At 44.9% G+C, this 27,815-nt stretch overlaps 1 protein-coding gene and 3 non-coding genes across 4 annotated transcripts in view; 1 reads left to right on the top strand and 3 right to left on the bottom strand.

Moving 5' to 3' along the window:
* Window positions 1–27,815, bottom strand: part of LOC140189264 (histone H2B-like) — a 621,074-nt gene that overhangs the window by 325,576 nt on the left and 267,683 nt on the right. The gene's annotated exons all lie outside the window — the stretch shown is intronic.
* trnag-ucc (transfer RNA glycine (anticodon UCC)) lies at window positions 2,525–2,596 on the top strand. The gene has a single exon. It is a non-coding gene; the product is annotated as a tRNA-Gly (tRNA).
* trnas-aga (transfer RNA serine (anticodon AGA)) lies at window positions 20,066–20,147 on the bottom strand. Its single transcript has one exon. It is a non-coding gene; the product is annotated as a tRNA-Ser (tRNA).
* Window positions 25,891–25,962, bottom strand: trnaa-ugc (transfer RNA alanine (anticodon UGC)). The gene has a single exon. It is a non-coding gene; the product is annotated as a tRNA-Ala (tRNA).

The following is a 27,815-nucleotide window of genomic DNA, read 5'->3' as shown; positions in this document are numbered from 1 at the left end:
ACCACCATCCCCTCCCCAATCCCTCTACATCAACAGTCCAATCCCTATACTATCATTTCCCAATCACTATCTACCACCAGCCTCTTTCCAACTACTATCCATCACCGGACCTTTCCCAATCACCCTCCAACAGACCATTCCCCAATTACTCTGAACAGGGAATTTCCCTCCACTATCATTCCCTGAATCTACTCTCTAAAGTACGTCATGCACCTGTTCTGCAGTAATCTCCACAAATCGCAAATATCCTCATGCTGTATCCATCACTATTCTGAATCTATCTGATTTCTTTCCCACATACATTGCTCCATTAACCACAGCACATAGAGCTAAAAGAAAATCTATAATTAAAAAAAAACAACACCTCACTAGATGTCACGTCTCCCACACACCCCGCCTGCACAGCTTCACGCCATGGTCTTCCTCCGTCTGAATCCTTGTAGTTGTCTGTTTTAACCCAACATCCATTAGATGTGGACGAATCTCAGTTTCAGCATGAGAAATGGTGTTCGCTATTTTCACCTTCTGAACTTCTTGAGCATTCTGTAAAACTGGGCAACATAAATGAGCCGCTCTCTGAGCAGGCGGACGGTTGCAGCATCTTGCCCCAGCAACAAAGTCACAATTCCCATATTCATGTTCACCTCCGCATTTTGCACATCGCTATTTCCCGCTACTAGAAGCAGAATCATCTCCCACCCTCTAACATTGAAAAACCCGCCACAGTGGAGGGTCATACTGTCTGACAGACTAACTAATACAGCCTAATTATAATTTTAACGGTAGCCATTCATCAGAAAAGCACAAGAGAACAGGAAAACACTTCCCCTTCTTTCCAAGTCTGTAATCTCTTAGCCAAAGCTACCATACCCCCTCTCAGGTTGTCCCACTATCCTCCACACACACACACAGAGGTACAACTGAAATAACACCCCGAACCTTCATTTCTCGCACAATGTACTGACAATTTTACTTCCATCCAGAGTCTTCATTTTCAGTATTTTCTCCTGTTGTTTTAAATCAGCACATGTAGCCTACACACGAGTTTTGCTCAGACATGTTCCTGACGTTATCAATATCCTTCTGAATGCCCTTAGTTAATCTACCGGGATCAAGGTGTTTATCACAATAAGATATGAAAGATGTGAAATCCACAGCATCTTCTACCTCAGTCTTTCTGCCTCCTCGTCTAAACCCGTTCCTTTCGAATCATTTTCATTTTATTTCTTGACAAAATCCATTCTGTACTAGCACTTAACTCCCCATCTGAATTTCCCATCGTCGGCTCCGCTCAGTAACATCACAGGTGGTGCAAACCGCCAGCACCTGTCACTGTCGCCCCGACACTCTCCGGTTGTCTCTCCCTCCCCCTGCGACCGTTCGCCTTCCAGAACCCAGTTCCGATTGTCGGGCGGAGGAGTCCCCCGGATCTCTCCAGTCCACCTCCTCAGTTTACCGCTTCGGGCCCGGGTACTTTAAAGCCGCTGCTGCCAGTGGATGAAGGAATGGGACTGCGCATGTCTGCAGCTGTACACTGTCAATCAGGTACAGGGGCGGCACCTCACTGCGCATGCGTTCGACTGTTGAAGCAATTGACTTTATTAGACTCTGAGCGGAGGTTTTGGGGACTGCAGGAATTAAACGTATGTCCTTTTGGATTTCTCTCTGCGATGTGTTTCAGGTGTCTCTTCGTCTGTTTTATCCACACAGTCACGCAGACGTAGTGAAGGAGACGCGCGGGAATTGATAACTCACAGCAATAGTTCCGGTTTGATGTGATCAGAGTGACGGATTCGGTCACTGAGTGTAACTCCGAACGGCGCTTAGATACAGACTCGCTGAAGGAATGTCTGGGGAAAGAGGTTGAACCCAAAGTCCCATGTTCTCAGGAAGCTCTCCCGTCCCATAGTCTGAATGACCACTTCACCACCTTTTTGTTTGGCTCATATTTGAAGCAGGAAACGGTCTCCCCATCGGGAAACTGACCCCCGGTCTCCCACGTGGCGGGCGGGGATAGTAATCACTGAACTAACGAGGATATGTAAGGAGATGGAATCTGTCACACGGATTTCAGGATATGGGAGAGCTCACAGAGTCACCCTGACGTTTGTTTATTGAGTGTGGATCTGGCACTTTTTACTCATCCCTTTCTCACTGTGTGACTGGAGGGTCTCAGGATTCTTCAGCGATTCAGTCACTTACTGTGTTCAAGGTCTGGCCGATTGATGGGCTCCCATCAGCGTGTGGTTTAAAAGGACAATTATAATCAGGATTTGTTTATCCATTGGTGATGCGCGAGGCAGGGTAGGATCCCATTAGTAGCTCTTCGACTCGTTCAGGGCTCGTTTCTAACTCAGTCTGATTTCTGCTCGCCGTGAGCTGTATAACTCCGGTCTGTTGGGGACTGTGTCATTAATTGCAGCAGAGTGAGCAATGATCCGACAGAAAGCAGCTCCTTGACTGGTCGAGTCACATGGAACTGTGGGAGACGCCTCACTACTCGGATGCTTTGCCACGTCATTGAGCGATGGTGGTATAGTGGTGAGCATAGCTGCCTTCCAAGCAGTTGGCCCGGGTTCGATTCCCGGCCATCGCAGGTTGTACAGTTTTAGACTACATAACAAATAAACCTCTTTAATAGAACACGAGCAACACACACAAAAAACGCTGGTGAACACAGCGGGCCAGGCAGCATCTATAGGAAGAGGTACAGTCGACGTTTCGGGCCGAGACCATCAGCGTGTGGTTTAAAAGATTGGTTTGTGTGATGTGCTGCGCTGTGTTCACGATCTTCTGCAGCTTCTTCCGGTCTTGCACAGGACAACCTCCATACCAGGTTGTGATGCACCCGAGAAGAATGCTTTCTGCGGTGCATCTATAAAAAAATAGTGAAGGTTTTAGTGGACAGGCCAGATTTCTTTAGTTTTCTCAGGAAGTAAAGGCGCTGGTGGGCCTTCTTGGCAGTGGACTCTGCTTGGTTGGACCAAGTCAGGTCATTTGTGATATTGACCCCGAGGAACTTAAAGCTTTTGACCTGTTCCACTTGCGCACCACCGATGTAAATTGGGTGGTGCGGTCCGCTACTCCTTCTGAAATCAACAACCAACTCCTTCATCTTGCTGACGTTGAGGGATAGGTTACTGTCTTCGCATCATGCCACCAGGTTCTTAATTTCCTCTCTATATTCAAACTCATCATCACCCGAGATACAGCCGACAATTGTTGTGTCATCAGCAAACTGATATTGAGTTGGATGGGAACTTGGTTGCACAATTTACACTATTGGAGACTATTTAATTCTTCCAGTGACCATGGGTAAAGAGGTACTGTACTGAGGCACAGTGAAAAAAGATCTTACGGTCTGTGAATACAGAACATATCTCGTGCAACAAGAGAATGCAGAACAAGGTGGGGATTCCTCCTCCTAATTTTAATGTCTGTTTTAATGTCCCCGTGATGTAATGACCTGGACTGTATACAATGTTTGAGGTTTGGCCAGACTTGTGTTTCTATAGTTCCAGCTGAGCTCCCTGCTCTGGCATTTAGTACCTCTGACCTTGCTTAGATTCTCCGCCTGCATCGCCTGACTTCCCCATAGACATGTACCCTCTAGACTGAAACAGTTTCGCATTATTCATCGATCACCTTCATGAATCTTTAAAATCTCAGACATCACTTTTACCTTCCTTCGCTCCAAGAAAGTGAAGTCGCCCAAGACGAATACTATTGCAATATTAATTCATATCTCAACAGGAACGATCTGTCAATATTTCAGAATGTAATTCAGCCCCTGCCTATCACGCTGTATAAGATAATGGTTACACGAGAGCTGAGTTGCGACCTTGTGCATGATGAATAGGCAGAAGCTCCGAATTCCAGTGGCCGGTGGTAAAGTGTCCCCGAGATCAGCGAAACAGCGAGTTCTGGGCATTTGAACATGTTGCGTGGGAGATCTAAACACCGAGTGCCAAAGTAACATGATCCCTCAGGACTCTCCAGGACCAAATTGCTTTTCCCCAGTGGACTAAACAGGAGTTCCTCCCCAGCCCCAGGACAGGACACAATGGCAGAACAGCACTCTGTGTGTGTCATCACGTGTCCAGTGAAACATTCCCAGCCAACTGTAGAGGAACAACTGCACTGGTCCCGGGACTGGCGAGTGATGCTCCTGGAATCTGGTACTAACTCTGGCTGCTCCTCATCCAAGTGCAAAATTTGCATTCTAACCGTGAACTTGGGCTCAGTCTCAGAAGACTGTTGTGGATATGGCCCGGATCCTGACCACAGTAACTTCCCTGTCTCCCATTGCCGCTTTCCTCTTGTTGTCAACCATATACACAATGGGCAGTATCTGGTGGCCAATCAATACACCATCCAGCTTGCCTTTTGTATATGGAAGGGAATCAGTGCCGTCATCTTTTATTCCCACCATACAACACTAAGCCTGTGACCTTCAATATCAGAGCATCACGGTTTTTAAGCAAGGTCCTCAGACAGTCAGACCAAGTCCACTGACACTATTGGCCTGAACTTTTGCCTGTACACGATTCTACAGAATTGTTTAAGTTCAAAACGAGACGAAGAAATCCTGTTTGTTCCCCTCTGGATATTCCCCTCGGAAACAAGTATACCTCTTTGGGTGGGGGTGATGAACCATCTGGGCACAGAAGCAGCAATGGCACTGTGGCTGGCTCTGAGGCACAGCAGAAGGGAAAAGTCAGGTAGTGTGGTAGTGATAAGGGACTAGTAGCTAGTGGGGGCAGGCAGGAGATACTGTGCCCACAAAAGATACATCGGGATGGTGTGTTGCCTCCCGGATGATCGGATGCAGGGTATATAGGTGCAGCAGCAGGATTTTATCAAGGGGAAGGATGAACACCCAGAGGTCGCAGTGCCAATTGGCACCGATGACATCGTCAAACAACGGGAAGAGATCCCACCCTGAGTATATAGAGTTCGGAAAGAAGTTCAAGAGAAGGACCTCCAAGGTAGTAATCTGCGGATTACTCCCGGAGTCTCGGGCGAGTGCAGGTATGAATGGGATAATAACAGAGATAAATGAGTGAACGAGGAGATGGTGAAGGTTGGCAGGGTTTCAAGTTCTTGAATCATGGTAAACATTTCTGGGAAAGGTATGATCTGTACAAGAGGGACGAATGCTACTCGGTGGTGGGGGAGGGGGATGGAGGTGGTGGGGGCGGTGTAGTGTGATTTTAACCTTGTGATGCAGGTGGCAGGGAGCTGGATCACCAGATCAGCATGTGAAGGATTGGACACGAAGGTAGGCGTTGGTATGTATTGATAGGGAAAACCGAATTAACAGGTATGATGAGACTGAGTGTTTGAAGTGTGTGTATTTCAATGGTAGGATTATTATGGGTAAATATAATGAAGGTAGAGCATGGATCAGCACATGGAAATACAATGTTGTGGCCATTACAGAAATCTGGTTGAGAGATGGGCATGAATGTAGCAGGTTCTTGATGTTTTAGTAAGGAGGTAAAAGAGGGGTTAGTAGAACTACTAATCATAAACAATGTCTCAGCTGTTCTCAGGGGAGACATTAAGGAGGGTTCAGACACTGAGTCGATTTGGGTGGAACTCAGGAGTAAGAAGGCTGTAATCATATTGATGGGATTGTGCTACAGACCCTAAATAGCCACCGTGACATTGACGAACAGATATATATTCAGGTTAAGGAAATGTGTAAAAATAAGAGTGTTGTTGTGATGGTGGGTGGGGAGGGTGGTTCGAATTTCCCTAATTTAAACTGGTACCATCTTAGTGTAACGGATTTAAATGGAGCAGAACTTGTCAATTTTATTCAGGAAGGTTTCTTAAATCAATTATGTGGACGGTAAAATGAGAGGAAGATCCGTGCTAGATCTGGTGTCGGGTAATGAGCCTGGCCAGGTTCTTGCAGTGGGTGAACAGTTAGGGATCAGTGATCACAACTCCTAACTTTCAGGATAGCTATAGATAAGGATATGTATGTTCCTTGTGATGAGTTTTAAACTGGACATGGGAAAATTACGAGGGTATTTGGCAGGAACTAAGAAGATCTAATTGGGAACTCCTTTTCTCTGGCAAGGAAGGGTTTTCAATGGTCAATCACACAGAGTACGGGAAAAGTATGCTCTTGTTAGAAGGTAGAACAGGGATGAAAAGATAAGAGAACCTTGGGTATCAAGATAGGGAATGAATTTAGACAAGAAGATAAGGGAAAAACATGTTAAGAGTCAGAAAATTAGATCAAACAAATCACATGATAAAACAGAAAAGAACTGAAGAAGGGAATTAGGAAAGCCAGGAGAAGCCAAGAAAAGTTATTGGCAAGAAGGATTCAGGTGAATGCCAAGGCATTCTGGACATACATCAGGAGTAAGAAGATAACCAGGGAGAGGGTGGGACCAATCAAGAATAAAGGGAGAAAAATTGTTTGGATGCAAAGAATGCAAGTGAGATACATAATGAGTACTTTGCTTCATTATTTACCAAGCAAAATTATATTGTGAACCAGTGCTGAGTGTATCAATAGGTCAAGTTGGAGGAAGTGCAGGACCTCTAAATAATTATTAAAATAGATGGGTCACCAGGGCCTGATGAGATTTACTCCAGGTTATTGAAGGAGGCAAGAGTAAAATTTGCTGGGACCTTGACCAGTATCTTTCTGTCCTCTCTGGCCACAGGTAAGATCTTGTAGAGCTGGCGAATGGCTAATGTTGTGCGTTTGTTTAAGAACGGAACAGGGGAAAGTTATGGGAACTATAGACTGGTCAGGCTCACGTCAGTTGTCAGGAAATTATTAAAGAAAATATTTTCAGAAAGGATATGTGAGCATTTGCAAACCCATGGCCTAAATAGGGTGAGCCAGCATAGTTTTCTGCATGGCGGTTCAGGCCTAATCAACTTGATACAGTGTATTGAAGAGGGTTCGGTAGAGGATGGTGTCTACATGGATTTTATTAAGGCGTTTGACAAAGTCCGTCATGGAAGCCGAAACGATAAGATTACAATGCATGGTATCTGCAGCTAATAGGTTGCTTGGACTCAGAACTGGCTTGTGCATAGAAGACAGAGTACAGTGGATGAAAGGACTTGTTCGTGCTGGAGGTCTGTAATAAGTGGTGTTCCGCAGAGATCTGTGCAAAGGCCTCTATTGTTTGTTATATATATAATGACCTGGACGAACGTGTAGATGCATTGGTTAGTATGCTTATTGCTGATACCAAGACAGGTGGAGTTGAGTGTAGTGTAGATGATGGCAAAGCATGCTATCTTTCAGTTGCAGATGGGGCTGAGAAATGGCTGACAGACTTTTACTCAGATAAATGTGAGCTGTTGCTTCTCGAGAGGGCACACACAAGAAGACAATACACTGTCAAGGGAAAGATCAGTAACGGAATTGCTGAGCAGAAAGATCTTGGGATCCACGTTCCGAGCACCCTGAAAGTGGAGACACAGTTCGATTATTGTTCTTTACGTGATAATCAGTCTTCAATCGATGCCAGCACACTTCCTCCAACACTGTGACGTCTGGTATTATGCACCAGCATTTCTTGGGACACTTTGTCAAATGCCTTCTGAAAATCCACACACAGCACAGCTGCAGGTTCCCTCTATCAACACCGCTGGTTATATCTTGGAGAACTCCATTAGGTTTGTCAAACATTAGTTACCTTTGACCAAACTATGTTGGTTTGGTTTTATGCCATTATCCATTTCTGAATGGCTTGTTATTTCTGCACTGATCACAGATGGTAACATCTTGCCAACAGCAGATATGAAATGAACAGATTGACATTTCATTGACTTCTGTTTTCCAGTCCTGAACAATGAAGTGACATTTGAGATTTTCCATTGCACTGGGAGCTGACTGGCACACGGTGCATTTTAACAAACTTCACTGTCTTCACTTTTGTTCCAGCCAGTTCCTTTCAACAAAACATCCTCCCAAACCACATCCCCCCCCCCACACCACCACACGCACACAACCTCCCACATACTGCAGTATTGTTGGGACCTGGTGATGTTTGTCTTTGGGCCCACTAGGTTTTCTGTTGTGATGTTGACTCAGAATAGACTACAGTCTGACATGGGACAGGCCTTTGGCCCACAATGCTGTGCTGAAATAAGTAGGCTACTAAGTAAAGGCTCAACTATATTCATTCCTTTCACCTACACAATGTCCATATCTATGCTATCCCAACAGATTCATGTGCCTATCTAAGAACCTCTTAACCACCTATTTTGTGATTGTCTCTACCACCACCACTCTGTGTAACAACAACACGTTCTCTGAACATCGCCCTGTTGCAGTAAATGCCCCCATTTACTACTGGTGATTTCTATCCTGGAGAAACGGTACCTGCTGTTTATCCATGTCTTTCAAAATTGTAACCTTCCATCCCATCTCCTCTCACTACTTCTCCAGAGAATGCAAGCTCAAATTTGTCCAACTGTCCACATAGAATATGCCTTCTATTCTGATAAGCATCCTTGTAAATCTCATCTTCACCCTTAGAAATGCTCTTTATTGTTCTTACAATGGAGGGACCATATTTGAACCCATAACTCCAAATGCAGCCTAAACAGGTTTATAAAGCTGCAACATAAGTGACTGACTATTGAACTCAGTGTCTCTGTGTAATTTCCGTTATTTAGGTTGACATTGGTTCTGGACCTGGGTGTTCACAGTCAAACTAGGTCTGGAATTCTCCCATGTTGTGTTTGCATCCTCCTCGACATCCTTCACCATAAGTTATTAATTGCACAAACTCATTGGAAAAAACACATCTAAAATGGCAGGCTCCTGGATAGGTTCTGTAACACACCATCAGAAGAAACAATCCCTTAGCTCTCCACAAATTCCTCTTTGACTGTATCTTGCCACTATGATTAGTTTAATCAATGTACAGATTAATCACCGATGACAAACATAGTTCCCCTCTCACCTCCATTTGATATTTCCACAGGCGTGCTTTGTCCCATTGACAGACAACGTCCTGGGTGTATGGAGACCACTCGTATTCGGATCACCTTCTCCCTGTTTTTCATTATTTCCACACAGTCCCATTACCCACCACTGTCCCTACATCTGCATCTACCCCTCTCCACTACGCAGTGAACAAGGGCACACTCCTCCTTTCCCTACTGCTGAACATTGAATATCCCAGAGTACTGAGCTTCCAGTCCCGTCACCCTACAACCTTCTCCCTGCAATAACTGTATATCGAGCACAGTTGTCAACTCCACTATCCTGTTACAAATATTTCCTGCGTTCAGATAAGGACCCCGAAGCTTTCATAGTTTTAGGTTTCTATAGGTACATTTAATATCAGAGAAACGTATAGAATATACTTCCTGAAATTATTTTTCTTCCCAAACATCCACAAAAGTAGAGGAGTGTACCAAAGAATGAATGACAGTTAAATGACAGCCCCCAAGCTGCCCCTCGCATACAAAAGCAGCAGTAAAATGATGACACCCCTCCCCCACTGAGAACTCAAGCGTGCGTCAAAGCATCAGTAAAGACACAGACTTGCAGTACCCCAAAGACTGCTTATTCACCCGGTAAGTCGACATACCCCAGACTCTCTCTCTTTCCCAAATACTGTCAGGAAAAAGGAGGTGTCTCCATTTCACAGCGAGGAAGGGGACATAAAACAACTCGCCGATTTATGGTGTTAAAAGTCCGTAGTGTCGCTTTTCCTGAGTTCTGTGCTGAAAGATCTCGGGTCTCTGGGCGCACAGCCAGCAGCCAGCTCACTGTTTCGGATCTTCGTATAATCCAACGACACACCAGTTTTTTGCGGCGGCACCAGCCTCGAATCCGCCTGCCCCCAGAGGCATGAAATCCCGGCACCCTGAAGGATCGCTAGTCTTTCAGGCCGCATCCTTGACACATTAAAAAGCAGCCGGTCGTGAGGCCGTGACAGCGGGTGCCATTCCTTCAAAAAACTGAAATCAGCGTGTAATTCCGGATCACAGTCTTCAAAGGAACCTTGAAAAGAGAAAAAAGGTATCAAATATAGAAATAGAGCTGTTTCCAAAGATTCAAGAAAATGAGTTGCTGTTAGGCGCTAGCACTCTAAACTCCAAACTCAGAGTTCATTTTACACGTTTTATTACACAGTTCACTTTCTGACATCAGATTTGCTGATCTCTGCCTTTTAATTTGGTTATCTTTTCCTATCAGTAACTGGTGGAGCACAGAGCAGCACCAGAACATGCCTTTCAGCCCAGGATGTCTGTACTGACTGTGAATTCAAATTAAACAACAGCAAGCCGTAGTAGCCATATAACGAGGAGAGTTTGGGATACTGTGTCTTTCCAGTAAAAGAGGCACAGCTGTGTAATCATCAATTGATAATTTCAATGGATAACTAATTGGCAAAAGCCAATAAAATAGGTTTGAGCAACACACATCAAAGTTGCTGGTGAACGCAGCAGGCCAAGCAGCATCTGTAGGAAGAGGTGCAGTCGACGTTTCAGGCCGAGACCCTTCGTCAGGACTAACTGAAGGAAGAGTGAGTAAGGGATTTGAAAGTTGGAGGGGGAGGGGGAGATCCAAAATGATAGGAGAAGACAGGAGGGGGAGGGATAGAGCCAAGAGCTGGACAGGTGATAGGCAAAAGGGGATACGAGAGGATCATGGGACAGGAGGTCCGGGAAGAAAGACAAGGGAGGGGGGACCCAGAGGATGGGCAAGAGGTATATTCAGAGGGACAGAGGGAGAAAAAGGAGAGTGAGAGAAAGAATGTGTGTATAAAAATAAATAACGGACGGGCTACGAGGGGGAGGTGGGGCCTAGCGGAAGTTAGAGAAGTCGATGTTCATGCCATCAGGTTGGAGGCTCCCCAGACGGAATATAAGGTGTTGTTCCTCCAACCTGTTTTAAAGTAGGTTTGAGTCAAGCGGAGAAGCCATTTTGGGAATGGTTGGTATCAGAGTGAAGAACTGAGGCTTTGGCTTAAGGAGGCAGTGGCTGTGAGGTCTCTTAAGTTCTCTTTCTTTCTTTATTGCACAGGAAGAACAGTAGGAATGGATCCCAGAGGTATGATGTGCTCCTCTTTCAGGATGTCAGAAGCAGGGAGACCTCACGTATTCCTGATGGCTACACCTGTGAAAACTGCCTCTGGCTGCAATTCCTTACAGATAACATTAGGGAACGGGAGTTGGATGACCTTTGGATCATTCAGAAGACCGAACGGTTGATAGATAAGAGTTATAGGGAGGCAGTCACACCGACGTTACAGGAGGCAGCTAGCCAGGTGACCATTTGGAGAGGGAAAGGGAATATGAAGTATTCAGATTGCAGAAGGGATTAGTTTAGTTGGTCATGTGACTACTAATTTAATTAGTTCAGCGCTACATTGTGGGCAAAAGGGCATGTTCCTGTGCTATACTGTTCTACATGCTATCCATTAGTGAGACTTAGTTACAACATGGTTAGGAGTGGCAGTTCAGTGTTCCGACGTTCCAATTTTCGAGACATGATATTAAAAATGGAGGGATGTCATAACTCATCAACAGAAATATCTTTCTGGTGCCTAGAGAGGACGTACTGGAGGACTCGTCTACTGAGCCGATGTAGATGGAACTAAAGAATGAAAAGGATGATCATGTTAATTATTCTGTGTAGTAGACCCCTCCCACAATAATCACTGGGATTTAGAGGACGCAATCTGTAGAGAGATTACATACAGTGTTAGGAAATATAAAATTGTGTTTGTAGTTGATTTTAACTTTTCACATATTGAGTGGGATTCCTACACTGTAAAAGGTTTGGATGGGAGAACATTTGTCAAATGTGTTCAGTAAAGTTTCATTAATCAATATGTTCCAATTCCTCGTGCCCAATTTCCAGTGAAGTGGTCGCTTCAACACCGAATACTTTGTCCACTTTTATTTGTCTTTTTAAAACATATATTCATCTTGAAGAATGCAGTAAAATTTGTGTCTCCCCGTGGGGGAATTGAACCCCGGTCTCCCGCGTGACAGGCGGGGATACTAACCACTATACTAAGGAGGAATTGGTCATGGTATCGAAACATATATTATTCCGGTTTTATAATGTGACAGGCAGGAAACGACGTGTAGTTGTTCGAATTTTGAAGAGATTTTACTCACTTCAGTCCGATTCTGGGTGAATCACTGGTGTTTTGTATCTCCGGTCTGTGGGAGGATGGCGACCACAACTAGACATCAGAGTGACCAGATTCAGAAAGCAGTCCCAGCCACAGTCATAGACCACTGGAGACGATTCAGGACACGAGTCTCCCTCAGGATGATCGGACGATGGTGATATAATGGTGAACATAGCTGTCTTCCAGGCAATTGACGCAGGTTCCATGTCCGACGAACGTAGTTAACCGACTTTTAATATTCTTTCATCGAAACTATCAGATGTAAACGTCTCATAGAACCCGATCCGTCCAGACTTCTGGAGTCCGAGTGGCCTAACCTGCCAACTCGCGTACGAATTCTCGAAACTATTTAAATCGAAGAGAGAGTATAAAATTATTATTCACCCTGAGCTGTCCAGTGGATCAAGGGTGGATTTCCTATCTGTCACATTTTTCCCGATGAACCGACCAGTGCAGCTTCCTGCTCTCGCTATAAACCAGATTCTCACAACAAAGTGGGACACACCAAAACGTGCCGGATGATGTGTTCAAACTGAGTGTTCTCAGTCCGCTCACCACTCTCTCTGTCTATTTACATCCTGAGTGATCCCTCTCTCCAATACACGATTAAATTAAACCCTTTAATGCGATTAACAAATGTAATATAGAATCACAGAATCATTCAACCCTGAAACAGGCCTTTCGGCCCGCCACGTCGATGCTGACAATCAAGAACCAATCTCACCAGGAAAAAAAAACTCACTTACCGGCTATTGCCTCCAGTGCCTTGATGATTCAGGTGCTCGTACAGGTAATTCTCTAATATTGTGGGAATACCTGCCTCCACCAGCCACTCAAGCATGGCTTCCAGTTTCCAGCCGCCATCTGCATGAAGTTCTTCATCTCATGCTCCCTCGGTTTACACACGTCAGGACAGTTTCCTACTATTCTGAATGGCCCCCATTAATTTGATAGGATATTCAAAGATCTCCGTCATCTCCAGCACTCCGTGGAAACGCCCGCAGTCTATCTAGCCTCGGTTTATACCGGAACTCTCCATCTCAGGCAAAATCCTTGCGAACATCCCATGCATTCAACGCTCCAGTTAGTTTACAGAGTGCCCAAAGTTTTCAATTCTCGAATCCGCGGTAAACTTGACAAGTCGGAGCTGGTTTCTACCGACTGGACGACCATGGGCCCAGCGCGCTCCCGCTGCGCCACTCTGCTGTCGGCTGAACGTGGTGCTGAGCTGCTCCGTTGTGGACGGTTCCCATTCTTTTCCTTCATTTTTATTTGTCGATTCTTTGTGACGTCACATCGTTCCCCTCGCGAGCTGCTGTTTGGTGATTTATTTCCCCGCCTGTCTCTCTGCCCGTGACTCCGTCTGTCATTCAGTGCTTGCTACCTCCTGCCCCGTCCTGTTATTGCCTCTGTGCTCCGACCCTTCCGGAGGCCTCGCTCACGACATCTCAGCAGTAAATGTGTTTTACGTTATTTAATGAGTACGGTTTCAGTGACCCTGCTGTCACACATTCAGTTACTCTTCCACTGTGTCTCTTCCGCGCTCTCTCTCTTTGCCTCTGGACAGACATCAATGGTTCGAACACTGGACACCAGCTGAGCTGCAGCCGAGATTATCGGAGGACACAGTTATTGGGTATTTTGAACCTTACGATGTGCTGATTCACACCTAGGTGGGTTAATTTATTGTATCCAGAAGTGTCGTTAACATCTCATGCCGTATACGTAATTGAATAAATAACAAAATCAAAAAGATCGCGGCAGATTTGGCTGCTGTGCTTTTCTGCCCTGCTGATGCGTAAACTGGGGCCCGAGGATTTGGGCCTACTCCGAATTCTCCGGAAGCAGATTTGTTACCCAGTCTGTTTCGAGATATTGTTACCTTGCTTCTCTTGTTTGCATGACGTGTTTTTTTCCTTCTGTCGCTTTCTCTGCGCAGTGGTTTTTAGTGTTTTTGTTTTAATTGGGTTATTCGAGTTTCTTGTTTTGTGGCTGCCTGGATGAAGGTAAATCTGAAAATAAATACGTTTTGAATAGTTGAATCATTATTCATTAATAGAATCTGCCTCTATCGCCCTCTGAGAAAGGCAGATCCAAACATCCCCGCTCGCTTGCCGGTAGTCAGGGGACCCTACCTGAGGAAGGATACCTTAAATGACCGAGTGGGTGCGGCAAAGGGTCACTAGACTTGACCAGTCAGGAGTCCTTAGCTATTGATCGCCGATACTCTCTGGAATAATCTAATTCCTTCACACACTCAGTGAACCCTGAGATTTGGAATTGTGAGGATGTACGGCTCAACAGGAGAGCAGTTCAGTCCATGTTGGCGGCAGATGATCTCTCGAATGTCAAGAATGACTCAACCGATAGAATTTCCAATGAACGCCCTGAATTCATAACAAGACCCTTGAAGCGCAATAAAATAAAGTTTTATTTTCCTTATTCCATAGTTTCATCACGAGATGGCGACACAATTATCACTTTGGTGGAAGGAATAAAGAAATTTGGAATTACGTGGATACGGATTACTCTGAGAGGACCCGTCTCTCCCCCAGTGGAACTTGCGCAGTGAAACCTCAATGAACTTCTGGTCTGTCGTCTAATCACTCGGCCGTGACAACTGCTACCACACAGATAGGGAGGCAGAAGGACATTTTTCATGGGATCCCATCACCATGTCCCGGGTCGATTGGGCTCAACATCAACGCTGAGAGTCAGAGAATCTGAACTGACATTCTCTCCACAGGCACTCTGTCCAGGCCGCTCAATATTTGATAGCTTTCCATGAGATCCTCCTTCATTTTTCTGAATTCCAATGAGTAGAGGCTTAGAGCCGTCAAATGTTCCTTGTAGCTTCACCGTTTCATTCCGGGATTATTCTCGTGAGACTCCCCTGGACCCACTCCAATGCCAGCGCATCCTTTATCCGAAATGAGGCCCACAATTGTCTACAATGCCCCAAATGAATCTGATCAATGTCTTACAATTCAACTTCATTATATCCTTGCTTTTAGATGCTAGTCCTGGCGGGATGAATGCTAAAATTGTATTTGCTTTCCTTACCACCAGCTCAACCTGCAACTTATCCTTTAGGGAATCCTGCACGAGAACGCCCCAGCAAATTTGCACGTCTGATTTCCCGATTTGCTCCCGATTTGGGAAATAGTCCATATTTTTTATTTATTCTATCAATGTGCCTGACCATACATTATCGTAATCTGTATCCATCTTCCACTTAGTTGCCCATTCTTCAAGACACGCTGCAGACTTCCTGCCTCATCAGTATTACCAGCCCATCCATCTAATTTTCTATCACATGCAAAGCCCTCAATTTCGTCATCCAGATCATTGACAGATAAGGTACAAGGCAGAGACCCCTCCAGAAGACACCTAGTTACCGACAAACGACTGAAAATGCCATATTTATTCCCAGACCTTACCTCCCACCAGTCGCCAATATATTTTCGATTCTCGTAACTTTCCTGCAATACCATGAGCCCTAATTTTGTTTAGCAACCTTTTTTGCGTCACTTGACAAAGGTCTTTTGAAAATCCAAGTAAATAACACCCACTGACTCTCCTTTCTCTATCTTGTCTGCTAGTTCTCCAAGAATTCCAACAGATTTGTGTGGCCAGATTTCTCTTTAAGAAAATCATGTTGGCCGGACTATTTTATCAGACGCCTGAAAGCACATCCTTACGAATGGACTCCAGCATTTTCCCAACATAAAATCTATGCCAACCGGTCCGTAATATCCTGTCTTTTGTAAACGTAAAATTACTTCTGCAATTTTCCTGTCGTCTGAACCATTCCAGAACCTAGTCATTCTTGAATAATCACTATTAACGCTTCCGTGATATCGTCACCCACTTGTTTCATAAACCCGCGCTGTAGTTCATCTGGTCCAGGAGACATCTGGAATTTCTAACATACTGCTGGTATCCTCAACATAAAATGGCAGACGCAAAAAGCTTATTAAGTTCCTCCGCTATTTTTGTCCCCTATTACTACCTCCGACTGCCATCGTCCGAGGTTTACTCTTGCATTTTTTAAACTTCCTACCTATCTGAAAAACGACTGTTTGTATCCTCTTTCCATCGGGCAGAAAGCACAAAAGCCTGAAAGAACGTATCACAGGCTCATGGATAGTTTCAATCCCACTGTTTTATCTACTGAATTGTTTCTTAGTACGATAAGGTGGACGTTTGACCTCACAATCCACCTCGTTATGATGCTGCACCTTATTATTTACCTGCACTGTGCTTTCCCTGTCGCTGTTACACTTTATTCTGCACTCTGTTGTTGCTTTACCTTGTGCGATCTCAATGCACTGTGCAATGATTTCATCTCCAGGGACAGTATGACCGAGAAGGTTTTCACTGTATCTCGGTACATGTGTCTAAAATATAACAGTTTAAATTCCCATCGCGGCCGCAGTAGCGAGCCCCGGCCTTCGTTCAGCGCAGCGTTTCCCAGCTGCCAATGAAACACAACAGAAACAAATCTGCCGGATCATTGGCCGCCAGCCTGTCGGTTAACAGCCGGACGCGCTCACCGATGCGCGGCAGAGACAAGTTTTGTGGAAAGTAGGAATAAATGGTTCAATTCTGCGTTGTAGAACGTGACCAACAATCGCTGCTGGGCGGGACCCGGTTTTTCACAATTTGCATGACTGGTTTGCTTCAGAAAGTCACGGACAATATCAAACAGAAAATGTTGGAAGTACACCGTAGTCGGGACTCGAAGCTGCGCGAGGAAATCCCAATGGATTCCGGGTGCATCGCCAAACAATTCGGCCACGACTACACACTCGCCACTGATTCCCTTTCTGGCAGTTATCCAAACGGACGAAGTGCAACGCCTGCCCGTTCACCTCCTCCCTCACAACATTCAGAATCCCAAACAGTCCTTCCAGCTGAGGAAGCACTTCAGCTGAGAGTTTCTCTGGACCATCTTCTGTATCGGGTGCTCCCAATACGGCCTCATCTACAACTGCAAGGCGCAAGATAGATTGGGGAAACATTTTGTCGAACAACTTTGCTCTGTCTGCAACAAGTAGGATTTCCCAATGGTCAATCATTTTAATTCTACTACCCATTCCCATTCTGACATGTTGGTCGTGGATTCCTCTACTGCCACGATGAAGCCACGTTCTGGATGGAGGAGAAACACTTCATATTCCGTCTGGGTTGCCCTCAACCTGATAGAATGAGGATCGATTTCTCTAACCCGCTAATTTCTCCATTCTCCTCTTTGTTTTAATTCTCCATTTGGGATTCCCTCTTGCGTCTTCACCTTTCCTCGCATATTTACCGCCTCTCTCTAGTCAACCCGCCCCTCCAAACTGATTTCTGCCTTTCAACCCTTTTCCTTTTCCTCCAATCACCACCCAGCCTCTCAAATATTCCCCTTTACCCAGCATATCTAACTTCTATCTTAACCTGGCTTCACCTGTCGCCCCCAGTTTTCAATACTGCACTTTCCCCAACGTATCTACCTCTTGTTCTCAACAGGCTCCACCTATCACCTCCTAGTTTTCAATCTCCCCTTTCCCCTACATATCTACATTCTTTCCTCAAATTGCTTCACCTATCACCTCCTAGTTTTCAATCTCCCCTTTCCCCATCATATCTAGTTTCCTTCCTTACCCGGCTTCACCTGTCACTTTGTAGCGTGAACTTCTTCTCTTCCCCCACCTTCTTATTCTGGCTTCTTCCCACTTCCTTTCCAGTACTGATGAAGGAACATGATTTTTTATTCCTCTCCATAGATGCTGACTGACCTGCTGAGATACTCTAGTGTTTTGTGTGCGTTACTCTGATTCTTGTGCCAAAAAATACCCATCATCGATCACCGCCCACCTGGTCTTTGATTCCGTTTCTTTCTCCCCTCCTTTCATTGCCATAGACTGCTGTCCTGGGCATTCCCCACAGTTCTGTTGTTCATATAACAGAAACAAAAGTCCCGATGATAACAGTCACAGTTACTCACTTGGTCTCACCAGATCCGCGGCTTTTCTTTTGTCTGATCACGTTCGCCCACTTTGTCTGAAACTGAAAAGTACCTTATTTTCTCTCTTTCCCAGTGGTGACGAATAGGTCACCGCCTGAAACATTATCTGTTTCCCTTTGTACTAATGTGACCGACCCGTGAACCTCGCAGTGGAGCAGCAAGTCGCCGGTTTATCTAACTTGCACGTTGATGTGAACAAGAAGCGAAACGTCCCGGCTCCTGGGTTCACAAAATGACCCGGAGAGTCGCAGTGTGATCCGTGAGGCAGTACCAGCGACAGCCACTAGAGGGCACCGCGGGTCTGGGTCCTGTGTAGCGGCGCAGAACACTTCAGAGTTCAAAGTCAATTCAGTATCAAAGCACAGAAATGCTACCATTAGATGTATTTTCTCGAGAGGATTCACAGTGAGTGCAAAGAAACAAAATATAATCAATGAAAGAGTCACACAAGACGGACAATCAATAGAAAACATAACAGCCTGTGAAAATACAAAAAAACGTAAAATAATAATCATATAAAGTTAACCAATGGAGCAGCAACCCTCCATGGAAAACATCCCCATGATCTGAGCAGACTAGATGTGAAGAAGGAAACGTGGAACGCTTGGCTCAGAGTTGGAGACCTCTTCCCAGAAACAGAGGGGTACCTTGTGGCAATACAGGGCCAGGTGGTTAACACAAAAATGTTATAAATACATAATAAAAGCCCAACAAATAAACGCCGATAAATGCAGAAACTGACAAGGGACACCAGAAACAATCCAACACATTACAGGATGGAGCAGCAGTTTAACCCAATCCGATTACTTACACAGGGACAGTCAATTGACAAACATCATTCACCAAAATCTTGCTTTAAAATGCAAACTCATAGAAGGCACCATACCTTACTATAAGTACAATCCTGTTCTATATTAAGGTTAGAGTCGTACAATTATTTTATGACTGATTCTTTACAGGACAATCCATAATAACCGTCTGCATATATAATATTACTTGATTAAAAGGCAATAACAACGTGCGTAATCGATATAGACATTGCAAACACACATAACGTACAGCAATTAACAAGTGAAAAGCACCAGAACTATGCTAAATTGAAAGACGAGCGACCATGAACAGGGTATATATTGTCCCAATGATAATATCAACAACTATCATCTCAAAGTCATTACACAATAGCTTTAAACAGTTAGGCCAGCAAAAAATATTTGTGTAAATCTGTCACTATGCTATACACCAGTAAAAGGGTTTGAAGTCCGTAGTTATTGAGGGAGTGTGCTTCTCTACCCCCGTACTTCAGGATCGCATGAGCTGAGAAAATAATAATAATAATAATAATAATAATAACAACAACAACAACAAAAAAGCAAACATGTCTCTAGCATAAAATGTCCAGTTTGAAAGTGAGTTGTGGAAACAGTCAGTGTTGGTGTGAGTGAAGTTCAGTGAATTAATCCCTCTGGTTCAAGTGGCGATAACAAATTTAAACATGAAATACACTGGTGCACTGAAAGAGCTTCTGTTGGTTTGATCGCCCATGTACAATATATTAAGTTTATGTCAACATGAATGTAAGCAAGACAGGTCGTGGTAGTGTTTGTTTTCCATATGTGGGTTTTTTTTAATATATAAATGAACGTATTAGAAACAGCACGGAGCGCTCAAAACATACAGCGAAGGCCACTGGATTAACAGCGTCCCTGAATAGGCTGGAACCACCAGCATTTCGGATACAGTGCCGAACGCGCTGACCGATTGCGTCGTGGAGGCCACCTGAATAAAAGCGGAACACATGGGCACTTCCTGGTTTTGGAGGCGGCGAACACAGATCGGTGTTTCGACTGGCTTTTTACAATCTGTATCCGTGAGAGGAATCAAGGTGTCAAAACCGATATAAACACGTAGTCGGCAGGATTCGAACCTGCGCGGAGAAACCCCAATGGATTTCTAGTCCATCGCCTTAACCACTCGGCCACGACTACAAGTTCTTCACAGCTGGATTCAAATCCCGGAGTCAGATAAACAGGGTTGATCCTGAACTAAAAGCGGGGATTGCTGGAAATATTCAGCAGATCTGTTGGCGTCTGTGAAATGAGAAACCGAATTCATGTTCAGCTATAATGACCTTTCACCAGGAAATCGGTGCACTGAATTGGATGGATAGAATCTCAGTCAGAGCAGAGCAGGATCGGAAGATGTAGTATCCTTCTGCGCGGATTAAGAAACTCCTCGGGTAAGAAGACCCTGATGGGAGTATTTTACAGGCTTTCGAATTGTAGCCACCGATCTGGTCTACAATTTACAGCGGGAGACAGAAAAAAAAACATGTAAGAAAGGCAATGTTACGTCAGAGGGAGTATTTCAAAAGGCACATAGATGGAAAATCAAGTTGATGAATGCGTGAAATGCCTCCGACATATCCGTTTGGTTGAGCCTACTGGGGAATAAGCAATTCAGCACTGGGTGTCGTGTTGTGTATTTTTTTTGGACTAGGTTGTTTTCAAGTTACCTCTAACTTGACTGCAGTCTGGACAGCTGTTGTGAACAAGCCAAGGTAGATAATCCATCAATGGATTAAACACACAGTAGTAATTAAAGCACGCTGCTGTTCAGAAGCGATTGGTGTTGGAATTCTGCTACTGAGTGGCCTCAAAATGGTCGAAGGCTCCACTGAAGGCTGCATGTAGGACGCAGTGTGTAAAGGAAATGAGGCTAATATATGGTGATATTTGCTTGGTGTGGTGAATAATATTCATCGCATTGATACTTCAAGCATATCTGACAAGAAGGGAACGCTAAGTTGCAATGTTTTGTTTTGTTTTTTAATGTTTTAAAAATGTTTTTAAACTATGGGATCTGTTATCCAAGACTATTAAATATTATGTGGGTTTAGCTAATGACGTTTTGCAGAATCCATCCCTTTTGGAATAAAGTTTGGAACTGAGGTTTAAATGGGTATGTTTTACTTCCCCTGTTATTATTGCTTTGCTCTTTGTTCTGATGGTTACACAAGGTATTTCCCCCGGTGTTGTTTAAAGGCCAACTTTAATAACTTCAGTGTTTGAAAAGCACATGCCATTTTAAAATTTCTTTTTGTTGATTTCGTTTAATTTCTTATAGCTATGTTATATTTTAAAATTAATTACTGTTAAATTCCTTGATATATGGTATGAAATTGGTTACATGTTATCATGTTTCTTCACGCTTTTGTTATGAGAATAATTTTAAATCCTTATCAGTATTTTTTGATATAGTCATGAATTCTGCTGTTCCTTTTGTGCTATATTTACTGAGACATAAACAGTAATGTGATCCCCAGAATTTTCCGTGGATGGAAAAGGAGGAGATGTTGGCCACGGAAGATTTCAAATATGTAGCATAACAGAGAACTCGAAAGGCTCAAGGGCAGTGGAAGCAGACAGAACAAGTGTCTTTGTACCAGACATGTACTTGGAAGTGAATATGTAATTTTGTGGAACCGTTTTACATCTTCCATTTTATGAGATGAAAATTTTGGTGTTTTAAAGTAAACACAACGTTGCTTCAGGTAAATTGCGGGTTAAGAAATCTTTTCCGGATTAGAAATTAATTGAGGTGTTTTTGATATAATATAACATGCAAATATGTGAATATTAGGGTCAATGCCTGTCTGGAGTGATTGAAACTGTCACAATCGGAGGGGGGCGTAGATAGTGGACCCAACAGCAAGACACAGACACTGAAGGACAAAGAACAGGACTTGACTAGGATCGGGACGTGACAGGATGCAAACAAGGAGCAGGGACAAGAACGCAGACTTGGGCCAGGACATGGACAAGACAGGGAACCCGGGCAAGGAACTACGCACTAGGAGCCTGGGTTTAGGTTCCGAGCCAGAGACTGGACAAGGACCCAGAACCTGAGTCTTGACTGGGGCTCGGGCCCTAGAACCAGGCAAGGACACGACATAACTACAGGACAGGACGTGGTTGGGGTCTAGAGTCTTGGGGCTTGAGGCTGGGGTCTTGGACTTGGCTCTTGAGGCCTGCAGGCTGGGGTCTTGGCTCTTGAGGCTTGCGGAGGCTGATAACTCGAAGGCTGAAACTCGGAGACAGACTGGGAACTGTACATCAACATAGAGCCAGAACTTACACTTCAAAAAGCCAGGACTCATCTTTAACACGACACAAACATGAGACAGGACAGTACATAGACAGAGAGCCGGGACTTATCCTTAGACAAGCCGTAACTCAACTTTATCTCCACACCAAGGTGGGACAGGTCCATCCGTCGGGTAGCGGCAGAACGGCCGGACTTACCCAACAGAGGCAAAGACAAGACAAGACAAGACAGGACCCCATGCAGGGCAACGGCAGAACGGCCTGACTTACCCCAAGGAGGCGTGGACAAGACAAGACATATCCCCCCGCAGGCAACAGAAGAAACGGCCTGACTTAGACAAACACCGAAGAACTACAGAAAGTTCCACCTCTGCATCGGGGTTGCTCTGAGTCGCAGTTTGGCCAGCACACTCAGCTGGTCCTGGAAACAGCCGAATCCATACCACAAAGACAGCTTCGACTACCGACAGCAAGGCTGCATGAAGCGATGGTTCTCCAACGCAGTCTAAAGATGGGAAGTGGCCGCTCTAGCCTTCCACAGGCAGGTTGCTCACAGGGGATCTTAACAAGACAAACCAGCAGCCCGCACTCAACCCCAAGGCTACTTATATTCCAAGCCCCAAGATGGGAATCAGGTGCCTATGATTAACTCAATCAAAACAAGGGACAGCTGGAAGACCCAGAGTCATGAGTCCACGGACTGGACTGTGAACCGGAATGCAGACTTCATGGACCGGACCATGACACAAACTGGTTCCTGAAGGGAACAAAGAGCCATAAATTACCGATTGACGCTTGCTGAGAAGAGGGCAATAAATGGATGCTGACCTGGAGCAGAGTCAACAGAAAGGAGAATTCAAGCCAATCAGATGGCCTACAGTCAATGACAATGGAATGGGATAACTGAACTGGAAAATGTGAATATAAAAGTGGAAACTTCGAATGTGCTAGCTGCAATTACTCTTTCCAGAAACCCAACATCGCAAGGGAGAACTCCCAAGTCAGTGACTGGGAGAAGAAAGGATGGATCATTTGGCCAACTGAGATGCCCCAGTTTGGTGATATAGATGAGAAAATTAGTCTGAGTGAGTATTGGTGTAGCGGGAACACCAGAATTCCTGTTCTAAGTTGTTGGCCCGGTGTCGACACAGTTATGATGTTGTTTATGCAGAGACAATAAAGTGCGAGTTTTGATTACTGTATTTACAAGTTACAGAGTGAATTTCCTAACCTAGTTCGATAGGACTATCGATGGACAGGAACAAAAATACTCTTCCAGATGCACTTCAAAAATTCCATTTCTTATCTTGCACAAAAAATGATCTGGTTAAATTTGGAGAAATTTAAATGTCTGATTGCTGTAACCCTATCTACAATATGACATTTCTGTGTGATTTACTAGCAGATCTGCTCCTCAAAATTCTACCAGCTATGGAGAGAATTACAGTATAATCCCAGCAATGTTGGTGGTTATTTTATTTATTCCCAAACTTAACTCACACTTACATATTCATCCGCTTTTCTTAAGAACAAGCACGATCAGAATTTGTTTTCCCATTTGCTGATGCGTGAGGCAGGCACCATTTGCAGCTCTTCCGACTCTCTGAGAGTTCGGCTCTCATTCAGTCTGATCGCTGGTGAATGTTCATTGGCTGTTGTATAACTGCCGTGTGTTTGAGATGGCGATATCAACTGGCCGCAATAAAACCTGCTGCAGAGTGAGGATTGATCCGACAGATCGGGGTCTGGTGGAATTACATGGAAGCATGGGAGCCGCTTCACTACTCGAAACTCCCGCAACATGGAGCGACAGTGGTATAGGGATGAGCACAGCTGCCTTTCAAACAGCTCACCCGGGTTCGATTCCAGGCGATGGCCGTGAGTTGTACCTGTTTTTCAGCACTTGTCTCATAAACGTCTCTGCCTGGAATCACTCAGCTACATCACTTCTTTCTCTATGAAATGAACATTTCTGCCAGTAGTTCGTCTGTCATTTTAGCCGTGTTTCTCTCTCCGAATTGTCTTACCGTCATCGTGTATTGGTCTCGCCCTATCAGAGATGTCCCCCTTTTCACTTCCCACCCATCTTCTCACCCTCTTTGACACTGAAAACTATCTTCTTCTCTCATCATTTCTAATTAAGTGTCACGATCAGAAAGGTTAATCCCGTTTCATCACTCACAAATGTTTCTTGAGGTGATGAGTGTTTCCAGTATTTTCTGTTCAATCTGTTCAATACCAGACACAGCTTCATGCAGCGGAGAACAAGATGTGTTGGACAAACGCTGAGCACAACAGCAATTGTCGTTTTACCCGCGAAGTTGTCAACAAATCTCAGAAAGTGGTGAAGTGAGTGGACGGAAGTTTCAGTTAGAAGTACAAGTTTTTCTGTTTAAGTTAAATGTGTGTTGTCTACACAAATGACGTGACGGCGATTTGCGGTAAAATATTCTGCTGAAGAATAGCAGACGATGGTTTCCATCTGTCGGCCTCTGGATAACGGGCCCAGCACATCCCCGCCGCGCCATTCTGCTGGTAGGTAAATATCTCTGTTCTTCTCCAGTCTTTCTATTTGTTAATTTTGACGCTTTCCCCCGATTATCTATTGTTTTGTTGGTTGGATGATTTTCCCTGTCTAATTTCCCTCGTGTCTCTCTCACGTTTTTACCTTCCTCCCCATCCTCCTTTCCCTTTTTGTCACTTCCTACCCCATCCGGTCTCTGTGCTCCGACCCAGCCGGGTATCACGTCCCCGACATTTCAGCAACGGACCTGATTTTCATTATCATTCTGGCCCTATTCCTACGGCCCTGCAGTCAGACACACTGGTTATCTCCCTCTGTGTCTCCTTGCCTTCCTTCTCTCTGTCAGCGGGCTGTTATTTAGGCTATAAACACAAGTGCTGGAAATCCCAAGCACAGAATGCGGAGCAAATCGCCAGGTCAGACAGCATCTCTGGGGAGAGTAAACAGTCGATGTTTCCTGTGGAGATGCCGCCTGGCCCGCTGAATTTCTCCTCCATTTTTGTTGCTATTTCGGTCAGTCTCCGACGTAACGAGCAGCGACCGCAGTCTGAGGTGCAGCGGAGAATACACCCACACTCCAAGATTTAATTTGTCCAATCCCGAGTCTCGTTCACCTCCCAATCCGTCCATATGATCGAATGAAGGTCGAATTCCGTCAGTTTTCAATAGTCCGCAAATCACTGGGTCTGAATGTGATAGTGAGCTGCTGTCAGCAGTCCTCTCTCCCCTCTGTAGAGTCCTGCCGTCGGATGTCCTGCGATTCTCGTACCAGACGGTTTAGCAAGTGGTTAGAGCTCGCTCAATGATGCTCCTGTGAAATAAAAACAGATAGAAGAGGGGTTGAGGAAGTCTCACTGAAGCCAGGAAGTGGACACACCGGTGCCCTTTCTTCCTGTTCTCTGTGGCGTTCAGAGGGCGGGTTTGGTGGTCCACTCTCTCTCTCTCTCTTGAGGAGCCGTTTATTTGCAGTAATGAGCGGTCCCCTGGCCTAATGAATCGTCTCTTTAGTCTTGTCCACGTTGAGACTCAACGCATCATTGTGCTGACTGCAAACCTGACGATTAGGTTTGAGCTTTGTTCAAAATCCAATGCTCACTAGCGTGGAGATGCCGGGGATTGAACCCGGGACCTCATACATGCAAAGCATGCGCTCTTCCACTGAGCTACATCCCCACTTGAAATACAGAAGTGTTCGGGTCCAAACCGTCCTGCATATCACAATTGAGCAGTGCAACACAGATGCTGGCTGATGGCCACAGTCATTCGGCCCCGAGTCTGCTCCACCATCCAGTGCGATCATACTTGATCCTTGTTCAGTTCTCTTCCCAGACACCATGATAATTTTTGTGGAATGAAACCAATTAGACTCCAGCAGAATGATCACGGAAAAGGAAACACGTACCACATTCTGAAGGATAATTTTAATCTCGCTGTTATGTCTACTGAATGGTTTCCTTGTGAAAAAGATGGACGCTTGACCTCACAATCTACCTGTTATGACACTCCACCTTATTGTTTACCCGCACTGAGCTTTCTCTGTCGCTGTTTCACTTTATTCTGCATTTTATTATTGATTTACCTTGTTCTCTCTCAAGGAACTGTGTAATGATATGATGAAAATGAATAGTATGAAAGAGAAGCTTTTGTCACATATTGTATCTAGTACGGCAGCAGAAAGGGAGCACGGACACAGAACACGGACACTAAACACGGGGACAAAAAGAGACAGTTCCGAACTCAACGATAGATAGTTCCTTCTCTTGGCGCAGCAATGCCCTGGTCTCACTCCGGCAGTTGAACTTGATGGGGATACTGACGAGGATGCAGGCGAAGGTTTCAGGCAGGAAGCGAAGGGAACAGTCCAGCAAACAATCCCTGGTTTGCAGAGGTATTTACGTGCCAGACCGAAATGAGAATCGGGTGCCTCAATTAAGGCATCCAACAGAACAAGGGAGAAAAGAGGAAAACCCGGAACAAGGATCGATAGATCGGACTGTAAACCGGAATGCGGACGACAGGGACCGGATCATGACGATGGGGAGTGTATTGATCCCGGGGTCGGAGAAAACAGGACTATTACTGAAGTAAAATCTGAAACTGCCGGAAATATTCCACAGCTCAGACAGCGTCTGTGGAGGGAGAATCAGAGTTCACGTTTCAGGTCGGTGACTTTCACCCTGAGCTCTGGGGCTTTGGAGGAGAGAATCTCACTAAGTTGCAATAGTTCTTGTATACTTCCAATTAGTTGTCCTCGAGACTTTTCAGGTGTTAAATTAAGTGTCCTTGGACTTGTGACTTATCAAGATGGCTTCTTGGAAGCTTTTCAAGAGTCAGGGGTTTTATATAGCTGGGCACAAATTCTTTACTGCCCTGCAGCGTATGTAAAATGGCAGCGCTAATCTCTCGGGCATCAGTTGGCTCTGATCCTTGCCCAGTGAATTTCCAGCCGAGTTATTCTGAGCTATCAAAGACCTTATAAGTTCTGCTGCTTTGTCTCTTCTGTTAATAACATTCCTAGTTTTGTTTAAACCTTCTGAGTCTGCTTGCTACAGCGCTTAGTTCCAAAGATCCAGTATGACAGTCTTCCTCATCAACTCCCCTTGTAAGCTGCTCGAAAAACTCTATTAGACTGGTTAAACGCAAGCTATTATGGACAAAGTCATATTGACTGTCTCTAATCAGGCGCTGCCTATCCAAATATATATGTACTGTGTATGTCTGGTTCTCGAGAATATTTCAATTATTTACCCGTTGCTGATTTCAGAGTCAGCGGCTTGTAATTTCAAGGAACCTTTCTTAAACAACAGAACAACAAACCTTCTGAACATCGCCCGTGGTTAAGGATATTTGAAATATACCTGCGATGGCTCCTGCTATTTCTGCACTAACCTTCAACAAGGACAAAGGGATACCTTACGAGGCCATGAAGTATTTACACCCCAATTTCCCTCTCTTTTGCAATCAGAGTATTTCCCATGACCTCCCTAATGTTTTATCTTAGTTATATAGATTGTGCGTCCGTTTCC

This window comes from Mobula birostris, chromosome 28 (genome assembly GCF_030028105.1).
Source record: "Mobula birostris isolate sMobBir1 chromosome 28, sMobBir1.hap1, whole genome shotgun sequence".
Taxonomy (NCBI): Eukaryota; Metazoa; Chordata; class Chondrichthyes; order Myliobatiformes; family Myliobatidae; genus Mobula; species Mobula birostris.
Note: the sequence above shows the minus strand (reverse complement) of the source record. Positions and strands in the feature narration are given on the sequence as shown.